Source organism: Pinus tabuliformis, chromosome 4_2 (assembly GCF_031772625.1).
Source record: "Pinus tabuliformis cultivar Carrire ecotype Pingquan chromosome 4_2, CPIR1, whole genome shotgun sequence".
Taxonomy (NCBI): Eukaryota; Viridiplantae; Streptophyta; class Pinopsida; order Pinales; family Pinaceae; genus Pinus; species Pinus tabuliformis.
Window position 1 is genome coordinate 220,155,298 of NC_142304.1, and position 24,277 is coordinate 220,179,574.

Genomic DNA, 24,277 nt, shown 5'->3' on the forward strand with positions numbered 1-24,277 from the left:
GTGAAAAATACAACCAAGGTGGAAAATATAGTCTTACTTGAGCAAGAAAGCCACAAAGTTTCCCAAGAATCATGTAATTAGGAAGGAAGAGAGCCAAATATATAACCTCAAGAACCTCCACCATGGTGAGAAAATTATAATACAAAATCAATCCAAGAATATACCAAAAAACACATGATACCAATCACCAATGACTCTATTCTATGACTAATTGCTATACATAGACCTTGTTGTAGCAGATAAATTGTAGCCTTATTGTTTTTTTGAACCTCCAATTTCTTAAGCAAAGGAAGTTTCCTAGTTTCCATTATGGTCAAAATTAACCCCCACCTTCTGCCACCCCCAATCGGTAGCCCTATTGAAAGTTTGAGAAATCAACTTATTTTTCCTTTCATTCATATGACAAATATTGTTGTAATTATTGTGAATTTATTATCCTTTGTTAACCCTCAAGCTTAGTTTACACAAACATATTGAAGTAACTTTCTTAATTAAATAAGTATCATTGGATCATATTCACCTGAATTTTTTTCAAATAACAAGGAGAAATTGCAAAGAAACTAGTCCATGCTAACATATAATCATGATTGCATTTTGGCATGATTGCATTTTGGAAAGAGATAATGCATCTTCAACTTTAAACTTATTCAAGTATAAAATAAAATTGTTCAAGGTACCATAAACTCAGTGAATTTCAAAAATCCACATAAGCATCACAATGTTATTGGGAGCCATCATTGAAATATCATGAAAAGAAAAGTGACAACGGTTAGTTTGGTCATGATTTCAAACTAATTATGTGTCTCATAGATTTCTTAAGTATAAGAGAATATTATTGAATAATATGTGATTTTAGTTCACTTGTACTCAAGATATAACAACTGGTATTTCATTAGACGTATAGTGTAAATTTCTAGGGTTAAGGTTTAGTATTGGTTAATAATGCAATGCAATACATGGTAAGTCAATGTATTGATTCACTATTTTTTATATATTCTCTTTTAAATGATATTTTTTCTCTTTTACAACCAAGGAAAGCACACAATGTACAATGCATGTTGTGTAGCATCAAAATGTAATGTCGATAGTGAGTACAAACTCTATTAAGCTTGTTTTCCATGTGTACATTTACATCAAGCATCACACCTTCCAAACACCAATAGGTTCACTTGTCATGTGTCCTTGTAGCCAACATGCATGATTTACACATGATCTACCAAGATTTAGTGTATATGGCATCACAGATTCTTTTGCTCCATAGTTCCATAGCCAAGGAAACATAAAATGAAGGAGAGTACAAGAATTGAACCTAGAAACTTCAAAGAATCGTTGGAAAAAGCATATCTTAAACACAAGTATTTCATGATGGTTTCATTTGTAAGTTTTGAAACACAATGGTATATATGGACATTATAATGTCTATTGTGGAGTTAAGTTCCTTAAATTTGACATGTTGCAATTCCATCCCAATTACAAGGCACATTAGTTGCAATAAATTACATGCTCATAGCTCTTATATAGAAGGAATCCTAGGTACCTATGATGGTGGATTAGAGACATCATAAAAAAGGTTGTCCAAATAGTGAAATATCCCAAGAGTTTCAAGTAAATGAATATATTTAGGTCTCCAACCATCAAATGAATGTGGTCTCTAGGAAGAATCCTAATGAATCCATTTGTATGTTGCATTTAGATATGGTGGTTACTACCTAATTTTTTTATAGAGAAAGCATGAAATGCATTATGAACTTGGGGTTGCGTTGAGATGTCTTATCCATAATCATCGAAATTGAGATGATCCATGTTATGTGATTTGAAAGGTTGTTTACTATCATACCTCCAATATCTCAACTGAAACTTATGCATTTGATAATGTTGATCAACCTTTGGTTTTATGCTACCCAAGCTTTAGTTCCATGTACAAAAAGTTAATATTAATTGGATGTGGATGTTGCAAAATATCTTGCCATGAGCTTCACACCCTCACATACAATGTTCTTCCTCCCCAATGTTAGAATGCATGCTAGCCAACTAAGGATGCATTGCATTTGTTTTTAATGCCTTCAAAATAAATGGCATGGTGAGAAATAAAGTACTTGAGTTGTAGAATTTTTTTTTCCTCTTTTAGTCCCAATTAGGGACCCCTTTTATGCAAATCTACAAAGGGAAATTGTTTTATTTGTAAAGTTACACTTTTGTGTATGAATGCCTCTCAAGTCCCAATATCTTGTCAATGGTAAATATTTTTAGTTATAGGCTAGTTCAACATGATCTAGTTTACAATTTGACTTGGAATCTAAAATAATCTGAAAGTTAAGTCACATGGAATATTCTTCATAACACATCATTTGCAGAGATATGAGAAGCTACCAAAAGCTTCATGAGAGTATGATTGAAGAGGATTCTTAAAGATGCTACCAAAGTGGCTATGAAATGGGGGAATAGAAGCTCAAAACAAGACTTAACAAATTTTTTGATTGAAATTGTAATGTTCTCTAAGCTTCACCACCATTATTTGCTGTTGGCTATTACGACCAACATTGTGAAATGATTAATAAAAGGATGAGTAAGTTGGACTTATATGCATCTTTTTATTAATATACACAATAGTAGGGAGATGCCTACACATAATATCATACACATGATCCACAACTTGATTATTTGAAAGCAAAATTTGGGAAATTATGGAGTGGTTGCAAGTCACTATAGTCATTTGCAATAGTTTGAGGTTTAGAATTGCTTGGTTGGTCATTGCCATTTTCATATATTAAGATTCCAATACTTCCAAGCTGAAGTAAGTCTTTCAAATTGTATTGCTTTCACATCAAGTTTCTTCTAGAAAAGTAGAAATTGTTTCTTCTTCATCACTGCCCATTACAACACAAATAAGGTTGAAGCAAACTAGGGCTACAATACAACTTCAAATTTATTGTAGGTACACCAAAGCATTGTGATACAAACTACATATTATAACCTCCATATATAAATATCCTTGTGTAACAATGTTAGAGCCTCCATCAAAGTGCAACAATGCTAGAGCCTCAATGTAGCAATGTCAAAGCCTCACTACAACATTTCTAGAGTAGTTAGTAATAAAGCAACATTTTTAGAGAAATTAGTGAAAGCAATGACAAAACAACATTTTTCTAGTCAGCGCCTTGAAAAAAGGCACTAATGAATTTATTTTTAAATATGATTTCTTAGTTTTAACAATTAATTAAAAAATAACATATTTAAGAGAATAATTTCAAACCATATATTAATTAATCAATAAAAAAATCAATCTATAAAATTTTATAAATAAAAAATTTATTTTAAATTTAAAAATAAATTAAATTCATATAGAATTTAAACTAAATTTTAAATAGACTTAGAAAATTAAGATAAATTAATACAAAGTCAAAATAGTTTAACGAAAAATAATAAACTATAATCCATGGTGGAGACAAGAACTAATTAAAGTTAATGGACCACATTTAACAAATTCTATGGTTGGATTTTTATATAAAGTTGGTGGTTTTGTATTGTAATTAAATATCACAATGTGTTATTAAAAAGTTAAATAACATTTTCCAATACTCCATTTCATTAAATGCTTTAATGCTTTTATGCTTTTGAATGGAACGGAAAATGAATATCAGTTTGGTTCTTTATACAAAGATAATAATATGTTCCTTACATTTAAATGCTTTTGAATGAGTTGAAATATTGTTTTATGACATTCCATGACCATATATGCAATTCATTCACTTTTAAGGGGTACAATATTTATCATTATTATATAATATATGAGGAATAAATACCTAATTATAAAATATTTAATGTTCTTATGTTTTGAATTTAAAATCATTTATATTTAAAATTTAAAACGTAATTTTAAATTTGAGTTTGTAATTTTTTTTCTTCGTGATTGTGTTTATTTTGGGTGGTTGGGAAAATGAATAAGATTTTCCTCTATTTTGGGTGGTTGGGAAAATGAATAAGATTTTCCTCACCCATATTTAATTTCTATAAGTGACATGATGAACTTAGGTATAATAACTTAAAGCCTTGTTATAGTTTGAAACATGTATATTCCTCATATGAAATATAAAAATAAAAATGATGATTAACACCCAATATGGTCTATCAAACTTTAAGAAAGTAAGAGATTAATTGAGTTTTTTTTTTTTTTTAATTTATTTATGATCGAAAAAAAAGGAGAGAAGTATTCCTAGATCATTGTAGTTTTGCTTATTTAACAAGTCAAGAAGGTTGGTAGTGTGACAAAGATTTTCAAATTTAGAACGGATGTGAGCAAGAGCTAGACAATCCAAAAGAAAGTGCTTTTCGTCTTCAACCCTCATAGTATCTCAACGGTGACAGCATCTTTCATTCCAAGGTGTTTTGGGAATAGACCAACGCTCAGTTTCACTTTGAAACTCATGAGAAATAGTTCTTATCTTGGCAATGTTCATTTTCTTCTTAGCACTAGTCAAGACCGAAAGATAATTATGGTTTTCGAGATTGGGGTTGATCACCTCCTTATAATAACTTCACTTCCTTTTTCCCTCTACGTCCTTATCATCCCACAACTTCTCCTTAAATTTGGAAGTAATAATATTTTTAATATTATCCTTATTCTTCAAGATAATCTTGTCCTTTACCCCCCAATGGTCTAGCCAATACTAGTCATCCTTATGCCAACCTCGCTTGAGTCGGAGGTGCGGGTTTTGGCTAGAGTTAGAAGAAACTTTAGGAAACCTCTTGGCTTCTATGTTGTATAGCTTCTTCTTATACATGAGATATCTATTCATAGCCATGCTTTCAATGAGGTAAATGCTAGCTTCAATCAAGAGGATATGGTAGGGAGTATTTCCTTTAATCTTAAGGTTGTAGGTTATAAATTGTTTTTGGATCAACTCAATATTCCTCCATGATTTTATAGATATACTGCAACCCCAAACATCACATCCATATAATATAACGGGTGATGAGAGTCTCAAATAATAACTTTTTTTTTACTCCATGCCTAAAGATACATCGACCTACAAATGGTTTCAAGCCCATAATAAGCTTTCCAACCTCTAATTATCCTTTCTCAATGCTATAATTTCAATTGAGCTAATGATGAATGTCAATTCCCAAATATTTGTATGAAGACAAGTAGTCATTATCATAAATGAAATGATCATCGTTGATCTTTTTGGATTTAATAATCATGACATTAGTCTTGTCGATATTAACAGTCATACCCATCATGGAGCAATAATATTGGAGGATTCTAAGCTGTTTGTTGAGATCATCATGGCTCCTAGCTAAAAGAATGATATCGCCATCATAAAGGAGAAGGGTAATGACCATACCAATGAGCCTCGGGCCATCACATATTGTATCTTCCAAACAATCTTCTAGCAAGTTATCAATGTAAATTCCAAAAAGGGTAGGGAATAAGGGAAATCCTTGCTTAAATCTGATATTTCATGTAATTTCTTCTGACCAACCCTCGGTGGTCTTGAGCTTGGCAATAGCATTCTCGTATAGCCTAGTCACATTATCCCTCAACTTGGGAGAAACCATTGTCTCTTATATTACCTTCCATAGCTTATCTTGATGAATGATATCGAAAGATTTTCTAAAGTCAACAACACAACAAAAGAGACTAGTCTTATTATTGCAACATTCCTCTACAATGATCCTAAGAGTAACAAGATGGTATATAATCGAGTGATGTCTCCTACAACCAACTTGCCCTTTAAATATTTTAACATGGTTTTCAATCCAAAGGCTAATATTCTTTTCCAAAATGAGTCCATACAACTTGGCTAAAATGTGGCTAATCATAATGGTCTATAGTTAGAGGGAATGTTTTTATCCCCACTTTTAAAGATAGGCACAATGAGGCTTTGCGTCCAAGGCTTAGGGAAGCCTTGTTTCACTACCAGGTTGAGTAGTTTGTGTAAATTAGGGATGAAGATAGACCTTCCTTTGAGAATTATAGCTTGGTAGTCTTCAATATCCATAGCTTTTCCATAAGCAAGTTTCTTAATCCTGAACTCAACGTCTTCAAAATAGAGGATATCCTCCTCTACAGGAGTGTTCAAGATGATGCCCATCGTGTCAGGGGAATCATAAAGATTCTTAAGATACATATCCCAACTCTTTAAGGGATCGAATTATTCTATTTCATTTTACGAACAAGAATTTTCCTCCAAAACTTTTAGGCTCTACTTTAGAAAGGTGAAGAAGATGCTCTTGTTTATTAGTTAGACTGCGCTTTTATCTTTTTATTTGTTATTTTTATATTATTTACATTTTTCCTTTTAAAATGGAATACATTAAAATTATTTTTTTGAAATGTTAATCATCATCATTAATTAATATAAATACATTTTATTGATAATTAAATATTTATATGATTTTAATAAGGAATAAAATGACATAATAACTTAAACATAGATGTTGATAAACATCAATCCATGATAAATGATTAGGATAGGATCATTATATTGTTTTTCATCCATCTCGATGCATTTGGAGTGGAAAAGGTGGAGGAATCATCTCACGGACCGTTTTTACTAGCAAGACCCAGTTTGGCAAAAAGAGGCTTGAAACCATCCAGAAGCGTTTTGAGGCATCAAATGATGTTTTTTGGGGGTAAAACTTTGCCACTTTAACGCCGCACCATTTCATGATATTCTAAACACAAATATATTTTCAACTATGCAAGAAGCGCGTCAATCAAAGTCTGTATGCAAAAGTTATGTCATTCAGAATTTGACCTTCCTGTTTTCACACCTATAGTTCAAGAGGATGCCGCATTAGCCTCCATTATTCATGGAAAAGGGGCTAGCCACGTAATTATGATGTAAAAGGATCTAGAAGAGTCAATATTGTAACTCTAGTTAAGAGTTGATGTAGTCAAAATTAACTACTAGTAGGCTATCAGGCTGTGTTATAACCGAGCCACTAGGAGGAAGAGGCATTCCATTCTTTCGAGAGCATTTTGTTCCATAGTTGAGCAAAGATAGTTAGGAGAGATAGGAGGTAGAGCACACAAAGAGGATCTCTACACTATAGTAGCCCACAAGCCACATGCATTACTTCTTTGTACCTGTAGCCATATTTCCAGACAAAGAAAGAGAGGGAAGCGACCTCATCTTCCAGCTAGGTTTTCTCCCAAAAGGGTTTCCCAGAGAGCATATCTTGTGTTTTGTGTGTGTGTGTGTGCTTATTTTGTTGTTCTCTATTTTTCTACATAATTTCCATTTTCATGCATGCACTAATTACAGTTAAATCTACAGAGCTTAAAGTTTAATAAAACTGTAATAGTGTATAATCTCAATTTTTTAATATAATATTATTAGATATGTTGTGACAAACTATCGAGTGGAATATCCACGACAGTTTATTGATCAATAAACATCAAAACACTTACTTCATAATACATGTTACGTTCCTAAAACTAGTGCATCCATATAACTTAAATGGTTAGAAAATGTCGTTAAACATCAATCTATAATAAGCATCAAAACACTTACTTTATATATATCTTATGTTGTTAACATTGAGAAAAAAAAAACATTAAAATTTAAAGCAAGCATGTCCTCTTCTTCATGCTCACGTTATCGCCATGTAACAGGCATTTTGCTCCAATAAATCTCTGAAAACAAACAAGAGAAGAGTTAGATCCTGATTTGGTGAAAAACAGGCAAAAATTTCCATGGAAAACTGTGCACAAATTTCCCTCCTTGCGCCCATCGCACCCCCAGCAGTGTTCTGGGTGCGTTGCATGCTAAAGGGGAATAAGATAAGAGGGGAATAAGGAGACCAACCTCTGTCTTGCGCTTGGTTCCTTGGTTGATTCCTCCCCCTTCTGATAGATCTTTGCCACTCGCTTCCTTGTCTACTCAGCTTCAAAGAGCACCTGTAGAATCAAAGCATCATAACACTATCCAAGAACATAGATCTATTATCATAAACAATATAGGACCAGATATATATTGACCACACAAATGCATATAACATCAATCATACAAGAATGTGGAGGAAAACTTGAATAGCTTTATTGATGATCAAGAAAGAGCAAAGAGGATTACAACAAATTTTTCTGACCCAGCATCATCCTCTCAGCAAGAAAGCCCTTCTTCACCTCATGAAAAGCTTAGATCACCCAACACTATGATGTTGCACCAAGAAACCAACAACACTTCCTTACAAGATACAAAATTCCAGCCTCCGGATCTCTGGGATGAGGGATCCATATATAGATGTTTGCAAGGGAGGTGAGTCAGATTCTGAGATTTGATTAGTGTCCTCTCTATGATAGCTCTTGATTCCACTTGGAGATTGATGATCTCTTACTCATCCTTGGGCGAATGCAGAGAGGCAAGTGTCACAGGAGAAGTTTCTGGAAGATTCCATGCTCCTCCACCTTGCGGATTGACCCTGCCATTTGTCCACTCTCACCCATCGCACCCCATAGAAGGGTTTTTCAACATGCATCGCACCTACTGTGTGTATTCAAGTGGGATGCAATGCACTTTGACCATGGAGCAGGTGAAATGGTCCAATTTTGACCAGTTCTGAGTAGTTTTTCATGGAGAACTTCTGGGAGATGCTGTAATCAGTTGACCTTGTTCTTTTAGGGGTTGGAACAACACCTTTAGGGACTTAGGAACCCTTGGTTTATGGACATTTATGATTGGGGTTGCAGTGCCCAAAAATGTCTATAACAGTTGCCCCCTAAAGCATGAGGTCGTTAATCTTTTGATGTCGGGTGAAATGCTTTATCATGAGGATCCGAAGTTTTTTCAAGCTGGAAGACGACCTATAATAAGATACAATACAATACATTATCTTCATAATATTTTCATGATATGGCTGAGGCGGGCATTACCCATGCTCAGCTTTATAAATTCATTTTCATGTACATAGGACAGACAATCAACTGAGTGTAGACTGATGATTCTGGTAGAGCCATCATCCCTTAGATTGGATGATTATTATTGCAGCAATGATGTACATTTGATGTCTTTATTTTCCTGAATATATATCGCAGCCCGGATGGATGAAACTAGATCTATGTGTCTTAACACTAATATTAGAATTACTTGAGTCTTAACTCTAATATCATAGTGTTGGGTGATCTATACAAGAACATAGATCTATTATCATAAACAATATAGGACCAGATATATATTGACCACACAAATGCATATAACATCAATCATACAATAATGTGGAGGAAAACTTGAATAGTTTTATTGATAATCAAGAAAGAGCAAAGAGGATTACAACCAATTGTTCTGACCCAGCATCATCCTCTCAGCAAGAAAGCCCTTCTTCACCTCATGAAAAGCTTAGATCACCCAACACTATGATATTAGAGTTAAGACTCAAGTAATTCTAATATTAGTGTTAAGACACTAATATTAGAAAAAACATAAAAACTAATTAATTTATAATTTTATTTTAAATTATTATTATTATTATTATTATTAATTATAAAGTGAATAATATATAAGTTAAAACATACATACATTTAAAAAAACATGGAATAAGCTTTTTAACTATGGAAATTTACTCCCACTTTACCATGGAGATCTTAACATGTAAATAAGCTTTGTTACAATAACATGAGCAATATCATGTCTTATAAATACCACATGCCCAAAAAACCATAACTCACTTCATACTACACTTGTTCATATGGCATTTTTTTTTTCAATCTATTAATTTAATTAAAAGAGAAAAAAGGTGAGAATAGAAGGAGCTTTGGAAACCTTTGCAATGGCTACGATTTTGCTCTAGTCGTTCAATATTTACTCTGTTTGCGTGGATTTTCTGCAAATCGTTTCAATGGAAAATTTGATTTGGTGCAAAATATAGTTTCTTTTGCAGCTATGATTGTCGATCAAGCTAGCTCTTTTTCGGTTTCATACAACTCTATTCTGAAATTTGGTTATGGTCTACCTGTGGTTCAATAAATACCTTCCCTCGATGTTCCTGTGGATCAAGAAGCTTTATGTTGTGAAAAATGTTTTTTAGAGAATGGCTCGATTTGCAGGTTTAATAGGTACTGGTCACATCTGACCGATTTGCACAAATGAATCTCTGAGACAAGGAAACCCCTTTTGACGGGCGAACTGAACATTTACCCTATGGCTCACAGCTTTTATGTTGGGGTTTTTGATAATATAAAGGATAAGAAGGCCATATGTGAAGCTGGGCCATGTTTTTGGAGTAGTGTTGGTCCCCTCATGTAACCCTGGGCTCCCAATTTTGATCGGGTAACGACATCAATTTCCATAGCCCCTGTTTGGGTAAGGCTTCTAAACCTTCCCTTGCATTTTTGAAATCTTACATCGCTTTCCTCCATTGAGAATGCACTAGGAAAGTTTTATCATCGTTGTTTTTAAACTGAAAAAATTTACAAGACTACTTATGCCTGCAATTGTGTGGAGATGGGCTTCAATAAGGGGTTTTCCGCTAAGACTAATTTGACAAATCCAAACTATGTTTGGGTCCGAAAGCTCGACTATGAGAATATTTAATTTCGGTGTAGAACATGCTATGAAAAGGGGCATGTAATTAAAAACTTCCCCAACCTTTCTCAGAGTAGCAAAGACTAGAAAAAATCTCGAAGGCCCAAATGGTGGGAAGGAGTGCAAGGTGATCACTATACGATATACAAAGAGGAAGAGCTTTAGGACAAGAAAGAACTAGAAGACAAGAAGGAAGAAGACTTGACCAAAGAAATCGCATCCACGACAACATAATCTAAGTAGGAAAAATCACATGCCAATGTGGATCCTTCGGTCACCAATAAGGATTCCTCAAATGCAACATTAGTGGAAAAGCAACAATCCCTTGTGGAAAACAGATCTCCCCTGTAAACCACAAGGAATGATGTTGAAAAGGAAACTTCTTGGGCAAATCAAGCAGATGAGGAATATCTCAAGAAAATTATCATGCACTTGCTGAAGAATAATTCGCCAAAATTTGTAGAAAATGTGAGTTAGACTTAAAGTTGGGAAGAAATGAAAAAAAATTTCACCAAGAAAAACAAGAAGTCAGAGTAGATCAAAATAAAATTAGTGAAAAATGGAGTGTAAATGTGTTTGGATATTGGGGGTTCTTTGGAAAATTTTTACTTGGAAAGAGAATGGAATTTTTGTGTCATGGGGAACTTGCTTAAGGGTTTGGATTGAGCCTCCATGCTCAATCTCAAATTTGCAAGCCTTGGATACCTCTGAAACATGTAAATGGTTATGTCCATGTATCTAGTTGTTTCAATATAAATGTTATTCGTTATGTTTGAAAAAAAAGAGGAAAAAGGGTATAACTATTTTGGAGATAACCCCGACGGGGCTGGATGAGCTCGATATTAATGGTGTGGCAGGGAATGGATTTGAATGTCCCACATGATGATGAGAAGACACATGTGGTGTGTTAAGGATAGGGGCTGACGCTATCCAAGAAGGTTCGATATGCTCAACGATTGGTTTATAACTAGCCTTGTGGGTTGCCTCTGACAATTGGTGTTTAGGTTATGGGTGATTGAGAAGGTGGTGAGGGCAAATTCAAGTATGCACAGGTTGCCAAACTATGCATTCTCTTCAATTTGGTGATATTTGCATCTAATACTACATAAGGCTAGTGGGGTCTATGTCATGGTTCCATTAATGAACCAAATCACAGGGTGTGGGATCCTCGAGCGAGGGTCTGTTGTAATTTTCCTTATTGCTGGCTAGTATTGGAGTGGTAGGGTGCTTCACTCTTTCGCTCGTCATTCGTCGATTCAAGGAGATATGAGTTCTTCTAGCACCTATATGGTAAGTCATCTTGTCCTAATCTCTGTATCATAGAGCATCACTCATGTTAGAAGCTTAGGTGTGGGGTTGTTTCGTTTCAATTCTACCCTCATTCCCTTGGAAATTACGAAACCATTCCAGGGTTTTTTAGTTGATAGTGGTAATTGCTGTGTGTTTTCGAACCCTGGTTGTTTTAGGATGGGAGGTTGGAGTTTGGATTTTTGGGTCTTTTCTTTCCATTTCATGGTTATCATTCCCTTGGTTTCTTGGGGAAATATAGACAAGGGGTGTCTCAGGGTTTGTAAGAGGGAATTTATGCGACCCTAGTGGCCAACTACGTAGTTCCTGGAGGCACTCTTGCCGTTGAACTCATAAGCTAGATAACACTATTGGTCTCTCGCACTTGGGTAATAATTTGACACTAGTCTTGGTGGTCTTTTGAATTTGAAATGATGCTTCAACAACATGGGCAGGCTCGATGAGGGTTGGGACCTCGTGGCTAGTCAACAGGATGTGGAGGTCAGGTAGGGTAAGTGGAATGTGATGGGGGTGTGGAGGCAAATTTTGAAGGTGAACTGGCTCAATATGATCAGGTCCCATCTCTTGGTTGCATGGATTTTCCACCCTCTATGGACTCTCTATACCTGTAGCTGCATCATGCTACTACACTTTTGAAGGATCTGGGTCAGCAACGACATGCGGACCGTAGTGAAGTGATAACTTATGTGAATGACCTACAATGCAACCAGTGGGACATCCTTGATCGTTTGGATTCTCCTAGGTAGAGCCAAAGGTGAATAAATGACCTAATAGATCAGGTTGAGGACTAGCTTGCTCATTTGGAGTTTCATTCTCACGGGGATCCTACACCTCCAAAAGTACCTAGTATCAGTCATGCACCGACATTTCCTCATGATCCTTGATGGTGGTGGGTTGTATATTCATACTCTACATGTTTTGGGCTCTATGGTCATTTTGTTTTTAGTTACCATGTAAATTTTGGCATTTTTCTCTTAGTTTTTGTATTTCCCTCCTAGCCAACAAATTCAGTAGGAGTGAGGCCGGGAGAAAAAAAACATTCCTTCCTATCTCTTGTAATGTTTTGGCGAATTAATAGAAGTTGTTTGACCGACAAAAAAAAAAAAACTATTTTGGAGATAAATCTCAATCTTTGATTCCTGTATGCTACTAAAAATATTCGAGAATATTATATAAAAGTTAAATGCCCACAATCCACCTAATAATTATTAGTAATTAAATTAAAATTTCGGAAACCTTATTCCAAAATAAACATGTCTATTGACATAATTAAAAAAATCATAAAATTAATTAAATTATAACTTTATTTGAAATATTATTATTAATAATTATAAAAAGAATTAATATATAAGTCAAACATATATACATTTAAAAAAACATATGATTAAGATCTTAACCATGGAGATCCATCTCCACTTTACCATGGAGATTATTAATCTATAAATAGGCTTTGTTACAATACCATGAGCCAATACATGACTTATCAATACCACATGCTCACAAAATCATAACTCATTTCATATTACCTTTGTTTATATGACCTTTCTTTTAATTGCTCAATTTAATTAAAATGACCAACACAACCTTAACCTTTAATTTGTGAATACTACTAAAAATATTTTACAATATTCCATATAGGTTAAATCTCTACCATCCACCTTATAATTATTGATAATTAAACCAACCTAAATCCATCTTAACTCCAGATCTATCAAGTGCCTAGAGGGATCAAATCTCTCAAGGTGAAACCCTTTTTTTTTAGTGCAAAATTTGAGGAAAAGTTCCATCTCGAGAGATTTGATCCCTCTCGACTCTTGATAGTTATGGGGTTAAGATGAATCTAGGATTGTTTAATTATTAATATTTAATAATTATAGCTATTATTAATAGTTTTTAAATTTTTATGTAAATTGACCGAGTCAAAATATTTTAATTAATAATAGTAGTAGTAATAATAATTATTTTAGTATTTTATTATTTTATGTAATTTTATTGTGTCAATGTTTAGATTAATATATTTAGCTCAATCGGTATTTTATTCCCGAAATTTTATCAGTAATGCCTTTGCGTTCAGTGTTGAACAACCCTGGATGTAGCGGCTACCCATTGTATCTGTAGAAGTGAAAAAAAACATAATATAACATAACATGACATTACTAACATCTCTTCTATACTAGACTCAGCACAATTAAAATTTTGAAAGTTGAACACACCTATCAATTTAATAAGAAAATATATTATTATTACGCAATAATAATATGATATAATACTCACATTATTGCTATCCCTCTCGGTTGCGGCATCCTACTTGGAAAGTATGAGGATCGAGTTAATTCCTCTGTCCCACATGACATTTCAGTCACTTCTCTTCTGTCCTGGTGAGATTTTCTCTACGATGTCGGATCAATGGCCTCAATTCGGATCATGCCATGGTTTCATTTTCAATCATATATGGTTTCTCAATGGCAGTTTGCATCATCAAAGAAATTCCCAGGTCTCACTAATTAGTAATTGGAATTCCATCTCCTTTGGCTTTGTCGCTCTAATTTTTCCTTCTATTGGTCTTCCATGGGAAGTTTGGCAATCCTTTGTTCTCTTCTTTTTGTGTCTATGGCTGGAATGGCTAATAGTGCAGATATGCACGATGCTATATGTGCCTAAGTGATTATAGATAAGCTTTTGGACTTTATTTAGGCTTTGGTTCCCACAATTAACACCCTGGAAAATCTCCTTGAGTGCCAACGTTGTTCTTTTTAGTTATTTGTGGAAGATAAGATCTTTTTTCATCATGCAGACATGGAGGGCTCGTTGGATAAACTCAACGACGAGGTTCGACAACTTAGCTCCCAGGTGGCAGTTTTGTAAATCTCATTTGCTCAAGTGGGACGAAATGGTGAGGAGGAGAACGCTGGTGGGGCTCGTGTTGGGCATCAGAGCTCTCGTCGAGTTCATGACTTGGGAGAAAATGGTCGCGATCCATGGTGATTCTGCCTCTCGGTTGCAGAGGCAGGTTTTTACTTAGTCTATAGTATGTTTTGTCTTTGTTCGATGTTCTAATGCTAGCTTGCAATTTTTTCTTTCTGTTGGGCTCCTTTTGTAGAATTTATGGAGAGCATATCTTTTGTCTCATGAGCATAATTAGTCATGGAGACAGTAAAAACTCTGTTTACTTTTTTGAGGATCTCCCTTTTGTTAATGATACAAGATGTAAGGGTACTGGCCCAAAAGTCAAACTTTTTATTAATGTAAATCTGTCTATCTGTTTCGTTTAAAAAAATAAAAAATACAATAATATAATAGCATTTATAATTATTTATATAAAAAAGAGATAACATGTTTCACTATATCTTTATTTATTTAATTTTATTATTAATTAGATATAACTTCATTATTTATAGGAAAGGTTATTGTACTCATTTAATTTTCACTTTTTGATACATATATTTTTAATAAACAAATTAATTTATATTCTATAAATTTAAGAATTTATAAGAATAAAAGTAAAAATAAAAAATGAAAAAATATTAATTATATATAAAATTCAAATTTATTATAAAATCAAATAAAATATTAGATATTTTTTTAATAAAATTAAATTTATAATTAAAAAAATAAGATATATATAATTAATAAAGTTCAAGATAAATAAATAAATAATACATTAAAAAAAACACATATAGAATTTTTGAGCTTGTAATAAGAAAGGGTAATTTCATTAAGAATGATTGATATTGTCACCAATGAATGAATGAGTCAAGCTAAATATTAATGAGCAATGGATTGTAAAAGAACTTGGTGTAAGCTTTACATGTTAGAGTACTTATATAAATTAAATGGCTTATAAATGTAGATGAGCATCAATCCATGATAAACATTAAAACACTTCTTTGTGGGGTTGAGAGTGGGATGCTATGGCCATTGTGTATAGCTTGGATGCTTTTTGGGATAGTTTAATCCCCCAAAAGTGGTGTCCATCCTCAAACCCTCCCTATAAGGTTTGAATTTGAGACCTAGTGGGAACCAAAACCCCACTCAAACCAATTAATATACACATCATGGGTATGATACATCTCATATTGCAAAGATTAAAAAATCATAAAAATGAACTAAATTGTAACTTTTTAAAATTATTATTATTATTATTGTCAATCATAAAATAAATTAATATGAGTTAAACATATATACGTTTTAAAAAACATGGTATTTTAAGGTCCATCACATTGAAATTTTTAGTCGATGTTTTGAGCCAGCAAGTGTGGTTCATCCTAAGGATAGAGATACAAAATATGATCAAGCACTGAGAGATAAATAGGTAAGAGATGTGGGGTCAGAAATGAAGAAGAAATGTTAGGAGGTCAAATATGAAAGAAGGATTAACATGATTCAAATGTTTACAATAATTAATGAAAATATTAACATAAAGAGAGAAGTAAAAAAGAATTCAAAAGGCTTTAAATGCTAATAAAATGTAGAATTTTGTAGAATTTTTCTACAAATCAGTCAACTTTGATACCATGTAGAAATTCCCACCTGTAGATCACCTGGTAATGCAATGTACTAAAGCAAAACACTTGATCTACTTTTACAAACAATTTAGCGAAAGCTTAATCGAACATGAGCAACATCAATAAGAACACATATAACTAATATGAAGGAACCAATCACACACAACACAGAAGAATTTACCCGGGGAAAGCACCTGCCTAAAACCCCATCTCTGCGTTATCATACAAGTGGAAATATAGTCTAGATTACATAAAGCCTTAGCTCGGAAGCTATCCATCTCTCAATTCAATCCCTCTGCTGCTCATAGATAGTCGAAAGATTCTCACAAACCTTCTCCTCTGCCCTCCAAGCCTCCTATTTCTTTGTGCAATTTCCTTGGGGTCCAGTGCTGCCACCTGTGTGAATTGACCTCTTTACACACTCACTAACCTCTGATCTAACTGCACAAACTTGAAGGAGATAAATCCTCATCATGGATGAGCTTCCTTTATAGGAAAAATATTCATCCTACTAATAGTACACTATCCCTTCTCTGATCTCAACTAGGTCTCTGTCTGAACTGACATGCATCAGTTATCCATGAGTGAATACACAATTATCTGAAAATAATAGTTGTCACATGCATGCAAGCATCAACAAACTATATCTCATTAATTTAACAACTTGTTAAATTAATCTAACGGAACTTGACTAAGTTAAACTAAGTCAACCGATCCTCTCAATATAGAACTCATCCTTAATTCCTCAATCAGTGGAGCAAATCAAGGACACATTCCTCAATTAGTGGAGAAATAATTGCATATTCTCACAAAGACTTCAAGTTTGCTTTTCCTTAACTAATTAACTCATGGAGAATTAATTAATTAATATTCTAAACTACTGGTAAGACCAAATTCGAATTTACTTCCTATAGATAGACCAGGGACTGCTATAAATAGGAAGGGACCCATAAATGCTATTTTGAGCAGTTTCACCTCCAACCCAAGGTGGCCAAAATGCTCATTGCCAAATTGCTATTTTTAACACTTTCTAACTTTAGCATTTCTTTTTGCACACTTTTTGCACACTCCCTCTCAACAAGAAAGGCTTCCTCTCGAACCTGATCCTGTAACTCTGGAATGTTCTACATGCAACACATCTACCAAGTGCGGTTGCTCCAACAACACTCGAAACAAAAAAAACTACCAACTGACCTCTTTGTTGGGCTAGAAACATACTCTGATGCTCAAGCTCTACCTGCTGCTGACAAGTGCTCCCTCTCTAACCTCTGCGTTACTGCAACATCTCCATGCATCTCGCACCGTTGCACCCTTCTCTGTGCTACCCTGCACTGTGCAACACACTTGTGCCTCTCGCATTGCTACAGCCTGCATGCTCTGCACTGTCCTGGATTCCCTGCACTATAACTCTCTCTGCTGCTCCATCCACATCTGTCTCTACCCAATCAGTCAGTTCCTGCTATTCCACATCGGGGCTCCCATAGCAAGGTCTCATCCAAGAGGTTGGGTACCTCAAGGATCCTGCCCCTCCTCCTTGGGACAATCATTCTACATCTCCCCACCTCCTACCTGGAGGTATGGCTACATGCAATCCCTCTGCCCACCTGGCTCAAAGTTTCCCCCTACTATAGGTCTCTGCATGAGTAGACGTCTCTACTCAATCTCCTCTCAGCTTCCCCTGTTGTGGCTGCTCCACAACCTCCTGAAGTTGCTGCACCAATCATGGCTCCCCCACAATTGTCTGAGACTTCTTCTGGCTCTGCATGTTGAGAGGTAATTTACTCTCCCTCTCAACCGCCAAGTATCTAACCTTTGCCTTGCTCCTCAAGGCTTTGCATGCATCTTGTACCTCAAGTGCATACATGTTCTTGGCTAGCACACCAATCTATTTCCACTTTCCCCCAGTCACGAATTTTTCTAGAAAAAGCGTTGAATTTAAATCAGCGATATCTCCCTCATCCGAACTCCGATTCAACCGATTTTTTTTTTTTTTTGATTTTGGGTATTTTTCTATAAGGAATCCAAATCTGCTATTTATTTCTGAAAATTTTGTACAAAATTTTCAGATCTGCTCTGCAAACTCTCGGCCCAAAACTCAAAACTTTGAAATCTCCTTTCAGTATATGGTTATTCCTTGATCACCTGTGCTCTGATACCATGTAGAATTTTGTAGAATTTTTCTACAAATCAGTCAACTCTGATACCATGTAGAAATTCCCACCTGTAGATCACCTGGTAATGCAATGTACTAAAGCAAAACACTTGATCTACTTCTACAAACAATTTAGCGGAAGCTTAATTGAACTTAAGTAACATCAATAAGAACACATATAACTGATATGAAGGAACCGATCACACATAACACAGAAGAATTTACCCGGGGAAAACACCTGCCTAAAACCCCATCTCTGTATTATCATACAAGTGGAAATATAGTCCGGATTACATAAAGCCTTAGCTCGGAAACTATCCAACTCTCAGTATAATCCCTCTGCTGCTCATAGACAGTCAAAGGCTTCTCACAAACCTTCTCCTCTGCCCTCCAAGCCTCCTATTTCTTTGTGCAGTTTCCTTGGGGTCCAGTGCTGCCACTTGTGTGAATTGGCCTCTTCACACACTCACTAACCTCTGATCTAACTGCACAAACTTGAAGGAGATAAATCGTCATCATGGATGAGCTTCCTTTATAGGAAAAATATTCATCCAACTGATAGTACACTGTCTCTTCTCTGATCTCAACTGGGTCTCTGTCTGAACTGACATGCATCAGTTATCCATGAGTGAATACACAGTTATCTGAAAATAATAGTTGTCACATGCATGCAAGCATCAACAAACTATATCTCATTAATTTAACAACTTGTTAAATTAATCTAACTGAACTTGACTAAGTTAAACTAAGTCAACTGATCCTCTCAATATTGAACTCATCCTTAATTCCTCAATCAGTGGAGCAAATCAAGGACACATTTCCCAATTAGTGGAGAAATAATTGCATGTTCTCACAAAGACTTCAAGTTTGCTTTTCCTTAACTAATTAACTCATGGAGAATTAATTAATTAATATTCTAAACTACTGGTAAGACCAAATTTGAATTTACTTCCTATAAATAGGCCAGGGATTGCTATAAATAGGAAGGGACCCATAAATGCTATTTTTAGAATATGCTATTTTTATAAGTTTCACCTCTCACCCAAGGTGGCCAAAATGCTCATTGGCCAAACTGCTATTTTTAAAAGTGCTATTTTTAACATTTCTTGTTGTACACTTTTCAACATAAAATTAAAAATATATAAATAAAAAATTATTGAATAATAAAAAGAATAAAAAAATATAAAAAGAAAATAAGCTATTGATCAAATAATTTTAATTAAATAATTTAATAACAAACGTAAATATAATAAATATATAAATAGATAAATTAATAAAAGAAAAGAGTCATAGAGAATTCAAAAAAGTCATGAATATTAATATATCTTAATTATATATATAGTATTAATATATATTATTATTATTAATGAATAATAATAATAATAATAATAACACTAAATATAATGACATATTTATTAAAAAAGCATAAAAGAACAAAGGATAAATTTAATCAAAAGCAAAAAAGGAAGGGGAAGAGGAAGGATTCATGAGGAAGTAAAACCAAAAGAAATGACATGAATCCAGTTCCTACTAATCTCCCAACCATAATCGTTTTTCAAATTGCTAGAGTGTTTTTCCATCTCAATGGCTTCTGTGAACTTTTTGTGACGATAGTGATCCATCTTAGCTAGGATCCACAAGTTTTCAATGCAAATATGATGCATTGTTTTCTTAGCATGTTCAATAAGATGAACCACACTGGTGGGTTCGAAACGCGTCGACAAAAGATTGGTTATGTGATTTTGCCGAAGATTATCTAAACAATGTTCAATAAGAGTCGAGGAATGGGACCAACTATGCTTAATGTAAGCTATATGTTCCTAAATCCTTTTCTTAACAGATTGACCCATTTCACCAACATAGGGAGCACCACATTAGCGCATAATTAAGTAGATGTCTTTCATGTTCGAAGGGTCAACATGATCCTTGACTGACTTCAACATACCCCAAATGGTATTTAACGGTTTGAAGGAGGTGAAAACTTGATTCTTTCTTAAAATGCGAGAAATTCTATCCATGGTTCCTTGCATATAGGGAAGCTGAATCTTTGGGGATAAGATCCACAAGGTCCCTTTTTGATTTACGACCTTAGCTAGCTTTTTGGAAAGTCTTGATGCCTTAGAATTTCTTATAACCATTTTTTCACAAAAACATCCATTAGGTGGGTTTTCTCTTCATTAAGGTGACTATCATCATAAATCATTAATGCACGGGTGTCCAAGGTGTTTTACACACAATTCTTTTTGCGCTGGATGATGATGGGACCCAATGTGGAGGTATTGCTCCATGTGAGTATTTTTACGGAACATATGATGCAAAATGAAACCATCATCATTTTTTGAAATAAGAACATCAATGAATGGCAGGCTACCATTACTCTCGACATCCATAGTAAACTTGATAAAGTCATATTGACTATTTAGATGTTGTTTGAATAATTCTAACTTATCACAACCTTGGGGCCAAACAACACAAGCATCATCAACAAATCATTTCCATAGCTTCAGATGAAAATGCACAGATGCTAAGGCCTTGGTCTCGAAGCCTTTCATTAAAAGGTTTGCTGCGAATGGTGAGAGAGGGGTGCCCATGGAAACTCCACGGATATGCTCATAGAGTTCACCTTGAAACTGAAGAATGTGGAATTCAAGCATAACCCAACTAACTTGGCTATGTTGGGATCTGTAACGCAACTAATAATATCCAAAAATTTATTAATGGGAATCTTGGTATAAAGAAAAACCACATCAAATGGCTCACACATGACTTATTGGAAGAGTGCTTGGATTATGTATTCAACGTTTGCAAGGTCAAACCACATTGTCTCTATGTGTTGGATGTTTGTTGAACAAGGTTTTCCACCCTTTATTCTCATTTTTTCAAAACTTCCATTTTCTTTTGATATCTTAGTTAGCTTTGATGTGGTTTCTCTTTACACAAAGATTCCGATTATTGAAGATGTGTATATTATTAGACACATTAACGATCCCAACACGACTAATTTAGTTGGGTTATGCTTGAATTCCACATTTTCAGTTTTCAAGGTGAAGTTTCCAATGGCCCGTTGAGTTGTCATGGGATCCCGTCTCTCACCGGTTGTAGCAAACCTTTTCATGGAAGACTTCGAGAATAAGGCCTTAGCTTCTGCACCTTTCCGTCTAAAGATATGGAAACAATTTGTTGATGATACTTGTGTCATTTGACCATGTGGTCGTGATAAGTTAGAATTATTTAAGCAACATCTAAATAATCAATCTGAGTTTATCAAGTTTACTATGGAGGTCGAGAGTAATGACAGCCTTCCATTCCTTGATGTTCTTATTTGCAAAAATGGTGATGGTTCCATTTCACAATAGGTGTTCTGTAAAAAGACTCACACATAACAATACCTCCATGTTGACACTCATCATCATCCAATGCAAAAATTTGGTGTGTTAAACACGTTGGCCACCTGTACATTAAGGATTTCCTATGATAATCACCTTAATGAAGATAAAACCCACCTAATGGATTTTTTCATGAAAATTGGTTATAAGAAATGATAAGGCATCAAGGCTTTGCAAAAATCAAGCCAAGGTCCTAGACAAAAAGGGGACCTTGTGGATCCTATCCCCAAAGTTTAGCTTCCCTGTATTAAGGGAATAACTGACAGGATTACTCACATTTTAAGAAAGAATCAATTTTTCACCTCCTTCGAACCATTAAATACCATTCAGGGTATGCTGAATTTGGTCAAGGATCTTGTTGACCCTTCTAACATGAAATATGTCTACTTAATTCGGTGCTCATGTGGTGCTCCCTATGTTGGTGAAACAGGCCGATCTGTTAAGCAAAGGATTGAGGAAAGTATAACTCACATTAAACATAATCAATATTTTTCCTCTGATCTTGAGAAGTCCAAACACCATATTTGCATTGGAGGCTTCAACATCCTAGTTGAAATTGATCACTATTATCACAGGAAGTTCAAAGAAGCCATTGAGATTGAAAAACTCTCTAGCAGTTTGAATAAAATAATGGTTGGAAGATTAGTAGGAGCTAGATTCCTACCCTTTCTTTAAGTTTTTCTTCCTCGTGAATCCTTTCTCTCCCCTTTCCTATATTGCTTTTGATTAAATTTATCCTTTGTTTTTTTTTTGGGATAAGTATATCATTATATTTAATGTTCTTCTTCTTCTTATTAATTTCTATTTTCATTTTTATTTTTCATAATAATAATAATAATAATAATAATAATAATAATAATAATATATTAATACCCTCTCTATATATAATATTATATAGTATATCAGTGTATATATACATACCTTATTATTATACCTACCACAGGCATGGTATAACACATTCAATTTTGCCTTTGATTGCCTATTAGTTTGTCTTTGACCAATTTTTTTTGTCATTTATCTATAGTTTAATATTAGGAAATCAATTTTTATTATTTAAATTTATTTATTTGTAAATTGATTGGTTGAGGTCTTATTATGAGCTTTTTAGTAACTTCTTAATTTAATAGTTGCTATTTTTTTAGTTTTATTTCCCTTTTATTTAATTTTATGATTTTATTATTATTTAATTTTATGATTTTTTAGAAGTAAAAGGAAATAAGAAAGCCTATGATTTTTTTATGATTTTAAAAAAAATTGTGAAAAAAACCTATAAAAAATCAATATTAATCTTGATTTTATAAATGATTTGTGATCTAATAAATTTTATTAGAAAATTGTTAATTTTTAATTTTCTATTAAAACATAATATATAAAATCCATATCAATATAAAAAAATTAATCCATTCAAAGGTGGATGTGAAATTTTAATATTACTTTCATATAAATGAGATTAAATATAAGTTTTGTTTTTGTTTGTTTGTTTTTGTTTTTTGTTTATTTATTTATTTATTTTGTTTTTGTTTTTGTTTTTTTTTTTTTTTTTAATTATCACTGTTTCTTTTCTTTTTGGGTTACTGTTTTTTTTTTGGTTTTATAATAGAAATATTAGGCTAAGTGGAAGTGGAAGAGAACTCCAATTGGTCTAAAGATTATGGATCTAGCTCCCTTGGATAAGATCATTGCCAACATTTGGATAGGTTACTATATTTTTAATGAATTACCTAAAAACATATGTAACCTCCAAATCACCATTCTTATTCACACCCTAGTATTTTATCTGTAAATCCAATATAAATTGCCCAAGTTGTTAAGAGATTGGGATTTGTGGTTGTATCAAAGTTGAATTCGGGATTTACTGATATTTTATGAATGATATCGGGCGCTAGGTGTCCAAAAGAACTGGCTTCAAATTCTCAATTGGGCTTCCTCATCCATTAGTTTGCGCCTATATCTGGAGTCAAGTATTACAACATTTGCTATTCTTAGAATTTAATTATTTTCAACTGGTATCTATAGGCTATACTTTGACGTAATTTAGGAACTGCAAAGATGAATATGAGATATATAAAATGTGCAATTATTCTTGTACTAATTATTGTTGCACTACAAATAGATGCAAATACTCTCTTTTCTGGGGAATTCGTGGGAAAAGAAGAGTTGTCACTTATTGATTCGTCCATTCCAGTGAAAGCTCTCGAGTTTGGCTGGGCACTTTTAACATCGCCAAAGATGCCTTTCTCTCTCGCATGTGACTGCGTTCAAGATCAGAGGATCCATTGATCAACTTAATTCCCCCCTCTTTGGCCTCTAATTCAGAGATAAATTTTTTTCCCTTGTTTGTTTTCAAAGGATAATTTTAAAGGGGAGTTTTGTTATTTTGAATACAAATTGGTATTTTTT